Here is an 8,388-nt window from a genome sequence, read left to right as displayed (position 1 = left end):
GGTACCCCAAACAAAAGGCACATCCTTCTTTGTAAGCTCGTTGAGAGGTGCAGCAATGGTGCTGAAATCTCTCACAAAACGCCTATAGAAACCAGCGAGGCCAAGGAAACTCCTCACTTGTGTGACCGTTTTGGGCTGCGGCCAACTCTCAATAGCTTAAATCTTGGCTTTATCAACTTCAATTCCCTGTGGAGTAACAACATAGCCAAGAAAAGATACTCGGTCGGTGCAAAAGGTGCACTTTCCAAGGTTTCCAAACAAACGTGCATCACGTAGAGCAATAAACACAGCACGTAAATGTTCCAAATGTTCCTCCAAAGATTTGCTATAAATCAATATGTCATCAAAGTAAACTACCACAAATCGTCCAATGAAAGCACGTAAAACTTCGTTCATTAACCTCATGAAAGTACTAGGTGCATTAGTTAACCCAAAAGGCATGACTAACCACTCATATAATCCAAACTTAGTTTTAAATGCTATTTTCCATTCATCTCCCAATTTCATACGAATTTGATGGTATCCACTACGCAAATCAACTTTGGAGAATATTGTAGAGCCACTCAATTCATCAAGCATATCATCTAACCTAGGAATAGGATGACGATAACGAATAGTAATATTATTAATGCCTCTACAATCAACGCACATACGCGACGTACCATCCTTTTTCGGCACTAAAATGATAGGAACAGCACAAGGACTAAGGGATTCGCGTATATAACCTTTGTCGAGCAGTTCTTGTACTTGACGCATAATCTCCTTCGTCTCCTCTGGATTGGTACGGTATGGTGCACGGTTGGGTAGCGAAGCACCAGGAATTAAGTCAATTTGATGCTCAATCCCTCGAATAGGTGGTAATCCTGGTGGCACGTCTTGTGGAAAGACGTCAGCGAACTCCTGCAAAATGTTAGTGACAGCAGGGGGCAAAGAGGAAGGCACGTCCTCGAATGAAAATAATGCCTCTTTGCACACAAAAACATAGCAAACAGATTTGCTAAAATCTAGCTCATCAATATCAGATTGGGTGGCAAGTAAACATGCACTTTTCAATTTAATTTCAGAAACAACAGTAGATGGTTTATTATTAGGCTTCATTTGGTGCTCAAATTCTTTTGCCACAATCTGATTTTCACTCTTATTTGTCTCTTGTTTTGCTTTATTAGCTCTATTAATATTATCTTTCAAAATGGAATCAGGAGTCATAGGAAGCAAAGTAATATTTTTATCGTTATGAACAAGAGTATACTGATTGTTTCTACCATGGTGTACAGAATTTTTATCAAATTGCCATGGTCTACCAAGTAATAAGGAACATGCTTGCATAGGTACCACATCACAATCAACATAATCAGCATATGTAGAGATACTAAAATGCACACGAACAGTACGTATTACCTTAATCTTGCCGCTGTTGTTGAACCATTGGATGTAGTAAGGATGTGGATGTGGTCTTGTGGTGAGAGATACCTTCTCCACCATCTCCATGCTAGCCAAGTTATTGCAGCTCCCTCCATCTATGATCGCGCGAACAGAACGTTCCTTCACAACTCCCTTTGTATGGAACAAATTATGCCTCTGATTTTGCTCAGCTTGTGTAACCTGCACACTCAAAACACGTTGAGCAACTAAACATTCATACCTGTCAGCATCTTCAGGAGCCATGTATTGCGTCTCATGATCAGAATCGTCTCCACCGTGTTCGTCACGTGTAATAAGAGCCAAAGTCTCCTCATCAGTCACTAGCGGACTCATACCCACCATCCTCAGTAACAATCATCACACGCTTAGATGGGCATTCTCTCGCATAATGACCTCCACCCTTGCAACGTCGACAAATATCATGTGTTTTCCCTGTTGATGCCATGGATGAAGAAGAGCTCTTTGCAGGCCCAGAAGGTGTGCTCTTGGCAGATAGTGGTGATTGTGCCTGCTTTATTGTATCACGGTTGGAGGTGGCAGCCGACGGAGGCGCCGGTGTAGCAGAACGTGTGGAAGTAGATGATGCACGTGGTGTCCATGATGAAGGTCGACCTGCAGAAAAGTTAGTCCGCGCCAATGCCTGTCGATCCTGCACTTCACGTTCAGCTTTACAAGCAAGATGGAAAAACGAGTGATATTAGTATACTCCTTATACTCTAGAATCGTCTGAATCTCTCTATTTAATCCGCCCATAAAATGTGCAAGCATAGCTTCATTCTCCTCAACAATACCACATCTAATCATGCCAGTTTGTAATTCCTGATAATATTCTTCTATAGAATTTTTTCCCTGTCTTAAGCGCTGCAATTTTTGAAGTAATTCACGTTGATAATATGGTGGAACCCAACGAGTACGCATAGCAGTTTTCAAAGCAGCCCAAGTAGCCGGAATATGATATAATCTACAATGCTCAGACCACCAAACACATGCAAAACTAGTGAAAGCACAAACAGCAGCAGGAACACGTCTCTCCTCGGGATATTGTAAACATGTAAATCGTTGTTCAGTTTCTAACTCCCAAGTAAGATATATATCAGGAACATATCTACCCTCAGATGGTGGAATATTCAATTTAATTTAGGGAGATGGTCATGATCTCGTACCTGAGGGTGAGCCCTACCATTGCCGTTATTTGCATGTGGACGACCTGGTGGTTGCTATGCTGGTGGTGGCACGTAGTTCTGATTTTGATCAACCTCATCCTCATAATCTCCCACATAATCATCCTCCTCCACATCAGCAGTAGGAGCCACAGAAGTATCAATAGCAGCACTAGCAGTTTGGCCCGACTGAAGAGGGACACGGCTCGCTCGGCGGAGGGCTGTTTCCCGACGTGGAGGTAGTCGGTGTTGTTGCTGTTGTTGTAGAGGTGCGGCAGGAGCAGCCGGTGGTGGTGGTGGAAAACGCGAAAGCAATTCAGCAAACTTGTTATCGAGCTTTGTTTCAAACGTCTTCTCCATGCCATCTATCTTCTCCATGGCCTCTTCAAATCTGTTTATCACATCTTGCACCTGTTCACTCATCATTTGCTGAAACGTATCATGAAGCTCCTTGTTCGTCAAGTTCTCCCAGTCAGTCTCGTCGGCTTGTGATCTTGGCATGGTTAGCAGCAATAGAAACACACAAGAATATGATCCTACAAACTACTGACAAGTGGTGGTGGTGGCGGGTGTCACAAATCCGTCAAGCAAATCTCAAATTCTTACCAGTTCTTACCCAGCAGCAGGCGATGATCGGCAACCGTTGTAGTCAAAACTCTCAAAAGCTTGGATAGAGCGATTGCCAGGGAGAGTCAAACGCACGACGTAGATGTATGTGGAGCTGGGAAGGCTTATAGTATGGTAGCAAAAAGGGTCAGCAATAATCAATTCAGAGATGCAAAGTTGAATAAACGCTCAACGACGGTATTGTGCTGGTCCTAGGCTAGACCGTGCTAGAGACGCGAGCCTAGAACACTAACAAAATCACGGCGCTGCACGTAAATAAGGGAAAAGCACACTCTGGAACTTTTTTTCGCTCTTTTTTTTGTGCTCCTTTTTTTTGCGCCTCTTTTTTTTGTGAAAAATCACTATAATGGCAAGTGTCTCAAAACTCTTCCCTCGTCAAATTGATAGGATGGGCACGAAATTTTTTTTTTCACTTTTTTTTCGAAAATCAGGGCAGCGACGACGAAAAAGTGCGACAAAAGATCACTATGATGGCACGTGGCCCAAAAGACTCAGAAAAGCCTAAAAATAGGATAGGGAAAAAAAATTTGCCCGTGAAAATTTTGGCCTAAAAACTGCCCGGGGGTCTCCAGACTCTTTTTTTTTCGAGACCTACGCAGGCAAGGAAACACGAATCAGAATTTAGATTGATCTCAAGAACAAACCTAATATGAGAACTCGGATTGGTGGTGGATATATGGTTGTGGTATATGGCAGCGGTGGTGGTATATGGTAGCGGTGGTGGTATATGGATACAGATTGGTGGTGGTATATGGATACGGATTGGTGGTGGTATATGGATATGGATTCAGAGCGGTGGCGGATAAGCAAAAGTGGTAGATGGGCGATGATGATGGTGCGGCGGCGGCGTGACAACTTATGACCAGAACTCGAAACTCTAAAAGACTAGACTCTAAGACCAGCAACTTGACACGACGATGCAACCGCAAATTCAACAAAGCAAAAACCCTAAAAAGATTATGCAAAGGCTCAGATTGGTTCGGATATGATGAACTAACCCTAATTTTTTTGTGTGGCTTTTTCGTGGACTGTAGGTATGAAGAACAGACTCGATCTAATCTACGAAAAACTGTAAAATCTCATCGAGCAACCTGGAAATCTGATACCACTTGATAGAGGCTAAGGTGTCCCGATGTTTCGATGAGATGGTGGCTATCGTTTTCTGTGGGAGTCGACCTTGACGATCCGACTACGAACGTGCGAGACGTCGCGCCTTAGCAATCGCTAAACCAACTTCCGAGGGTTATTGACCACGCCGGAGCACGATCAACCTGACCACGAGGGTCTGTTTCCTACGAGCAAACGAAGAACAAGCAAGAAACTGAGATTGCAATCGGGATATTGCGAATATAAGATGAAAGCTTTATTGATCAAGGTGGGGTTCTGTGACGTCTTGGTCTGGTCGTTGGACACAAACGAAGTACGCGAAGTTGCAGCTATGGCGAACTTTTAATCTAAACAAAACCCAAAGTCTAAACGATGCCCTAAGGGCTGTATATATGGAGGAAGAGGGGGGGATTTCGTGGCCCTTGAGGGTGGGGTCCGAAACCAACCCTAACTCTTGTTTCCCCATACATACGGACTCTAAAAATAGCCTATACTTAAGTATTTCGAAATTACATGGGCCTGACCCATTAATAAGGTGACGCAGCACCTAGAATAGCCTATGGACGAATATTATGAAGTGGCATCTTGTATATTTCGTCCAAGACTTCATGCACTCCTTATGGCGGCTTCAAAGTCCTGAAATCATCACTTGTAACTCCGTTCTTAATCCCCTTGCGCATGCCATCAACTCCATGCGTGTTCTTGCTCCAATGTTCATCCTTCTCCAAGCTAGGCCCTTCATTTGTAAGCAAAACAAATGTATCCAATTTAGGCAGCATCATAATCTCATGAACATTAGAATCATTACCAAGAAACGAAAGTACCTAGTAATTTAATTGGCGTGCGCGAGCTCTAATATTGGTCCAGTATATGTAACAGTAGGGGCTGTGGGTGTAACAATGGTATTGATGTCCTCATCAGACTTGCATCGATTAATTCTAATTATATGGTACTCAATGTATGATCAATCGACTGTTTTAAGTGAATGATGAAAGATTTCGACAGATAAGTGATACTCCAAATCTGAAGTCCCCAATACTCGAACATGCTGCCAGGACTCTTGTGTCACCTCACGCGCAGCGTGTTGTCACGGCAATTCAATGTGAGGACATGATGAATAATTTGACCAACGTATACTAGTACTACTACTGTACGACCTACTAGTTGTATTTGATGTCACATTTTAACCATAGGTTTAACTAACAAAATGTCAATGCATGACATGAAAAATTATACCATATGAAACTATGTTCAAATACGAATCAAACGATATAATTTTTGTGACATGCATTATCATTTAGTTAGTTAAAATTATGGTCAAAATTTGACACAAATTACGAAGGAGACCAATAAACTAGAAGGGAGGTAGTAGTACGAGTAGCGCATTATACAGTATAAAGGACTAGTACAAATTTAAAAATGAAGTAAGAAGTTATAAGGTTGTGCGATATACTTTGTAGGCGACATGAATAATACAAAATATAATTTCTATGGAACAACACTTTCATCAACAAATACGCACTTAAAGCCTAATTAATATATATATAATAGCACTATTTTAATCTCAGGATTACAATAACATCACGACGCGCCCTATATAGGACGATCAGACGTTCCCGAACTCCCCGAATCGGCAGCGACAAAAATAAAAGGAAAAAACCACCCCGACCCGACCTCCACGGCTCCACCAGACCACCTTCACCCCGATCCCCTGATCCCATCACCGCCCGGACAACCCCGCTGCCGCGCGACCTGCCGGGACTCCCCGCCACTGCCCGGCCTCCCGGAATCCCCGCCGCTGCGCGACCTCCCTAGCCCCCGCCTCTGCTCCCCGACCCGACCTAGCTACTGCGGCCGCACCCCACCTCCGCCAGGATCTCTCCTCCGCCACAACCACGCCAGCGAGCACCGCCCCTCTTCTCATCCATTTTAGCCAGGACCTCGCCTCGCCAGGACAACAACCCAGCCATCCCCGCACGTCAATGGGCCCCTGCCCCACTCCTCCATCTCCCTGGTGATGCTGCTGGGCGGAGGCTCCCCCACCGCGCAGCCTCCTACAGGTGCAGCTTCACTGCCGCACCACGGTGTTAATCGGCGCCTCCTCTGGCCGTTCAGGTACGCATCCCTTGGAGGTTCACAACCGCAGCTGAATACAGATGAATTCTCACCTACCCATTTTTTCTCTCGGTGGTGCTGCTGCAGTTCAGCCATGTTTTTCTGGTTTGAACTTGTTGTTGTCCGTGGTTGAAGCGATGATAAGTGGTGCTTCCCCATCGTCTTGGAGCAAATCTTTTATTTGAAGACGTTCTTCTTTGTTCGCTTACTAAGAAAGCTACAAATTTTGGTTAAAAATTGATAAGAGGTGCTTTCTACTGATGGTCTTCCTGTGTATCATTAACATGAGCAGAGGATCATGCTCTCTCCCTTGCGTTCGTGACTTAGGATTGCTTAGTCAACTATAGTTTGGAAGTTCAACAACTGAGATTAATTCAGTGCAAAAAAACTACAAGGTAGAAGTTCAATTTGTGAGAGGAAAATCAAAATGGTAAATAACTGCAGGTTAGAAGTTCATCTTCTATTCGCATTCAGATTCCTTGCCGCCACCACGCATTCCTCCGGGAACAGCCGCCGTGTATCCCACCATCGGCCACACAATGCGGTAGCAGCGCACTACCCCAGGCCAAGCCATCCACCTGCAGACGAGCTGGCTCCGGCTATGCTCGATGTCGCACCGCTCTTTCCTGCTCGAGGACAAGTTCCACTACAGCCGTGGATTAAAAATAAGTTTTACTTCATCTATACACCAAGTTTGGGGATTACATATCATCTACTCTTATGCCATCAAGTCGTTGTCGAACAACATCCTGAGATCTCTGGAAAAATTGGAGATTTCCTATTGTTATGCCATCAAGGCGCTGCCCAACAGCCTCCCGGTTTCTCTCAAAAATCTGGAGATCAGTAATTGTGAGGCGCTCAAGTCTTTGCCCAAGAATGACCTTCCAAGTTCAATGCTAGAGTTACATGTCCTCCTACTACCAACTACTCCCTCCGTTCCTAAATACTTGTCTTTCTAGTCATTTCAACAAGTGACTACATACGGAGCAAAATAAGTGAGTCTACACTCTAAAATATGTCTACATGCATCCGAATGTAGTAGTCATTTGAAATGTCTAGAAAGACAAATATTTAGGAACGGAGGGAGTACTACTCAGGAGTTTCATGACGGGCCATGGATGCTACGGGAACAACTAGATTTTCACTTACAGTTATTTTAATTTGTGCATTTCTACTACTGCCGATAGAGAAGGAGAACGGCGATGGTATTTTTCTCTGAAATCTCATCTGCATGTGTTCAGGCTAAGGCTGTTAATTCTCTCTGAACATTTTTGTCTTTGAACAATTTTGTGTGTCTGGACATTTTCAGGCTACAACAGTTTTCTCCCTGAACACTTCTGGGGACCAAAAAAGGTGTGGTCGTGTAGCGGCCGCCGGCGAGGATCAATGGCACTGTATGATGCACTTCAAAGTGTTCGTGTTAATGCCTCAATGAAAAATGAGTTATGTAGTTTTGTATTTCAGTGCGAGCACACTCAAATCCTTGAAACTGCCCACGCCCAACTGATTTGTCTTCGTGTTCGGCCTACATAAGCTATTTTTATTTGTGTCTAAAGCAGAACTCAGGAAGTCAATATGCCACGTACGACGGCTATGCGTCGTTCGCGGTGAAGTTCTACTACGGTTGTACACCAAGTTCAACTACAGGTATATGCTTATAAACATTATTAGAGAAAACTGTAGGCCGCAGCCGTGCCCCTCCGCAGCACCGCCCATCATCTCACCCCCGTACACAGTCGGCCACCGGGCAACTCCTCCAGCGCGGGTGCAACACTACCGCTGCTCACATCCTCGCCCCACTTGCTGTTGTCTTCCACTCTAGGCGCGGTCGTGGCAAGCAAACAAAAGCGCCACTGGTTCATCCCGGATGCTGCTTGTACTCCATGTTATGCATTATTGTCCTAGATGAGGTTGCAGAAAAGGATTGTGTAGTGTGGCGTGCGTGGCTGAGAAGATG

General features: G+C 44.5%; 1 long non-coding RNA gene across 1 annotated transcript; it reads left to right on the top strand.

Moving 5' to 3' along the window:
- Positions 1–5,949: 5,949 nt before the first annotated feature.
- On the top strand, positions 5,950–7,934 carry LOC125553143 (uncharacterized). The gene is made up of 2 exons (XR_007303931.2): positions 5,950–6,431; positions 7,741–7,934. It is a non-coding gene; the product is annotated as an uncharacterized LOC125553143 (long non-coding RNA).
- The last annotated feature ends 454 nt before the right edge of the window (positions 7,935–8,388 follow it).

This window comes from Triticum urartu, chromosome 1A (genome assembly GCF_056163025.1).
Source record: "Triticum urartu cultivar PI428250 chromosome 1A, HENAU_Tu73, whole genome shotgun sequence".
In the NCBI taxonomy this organism is placed as follows: Eukaryota; Viridiplantae; Streptophyta; class Magnoliopsida; order Poales; family Poaceae; genus Triticum; species Triticum urartu.
Note: the sequence above shows the minus strand (reverse complement) of the source record. Positions and strands in the feature narration are given on the sequence as shown.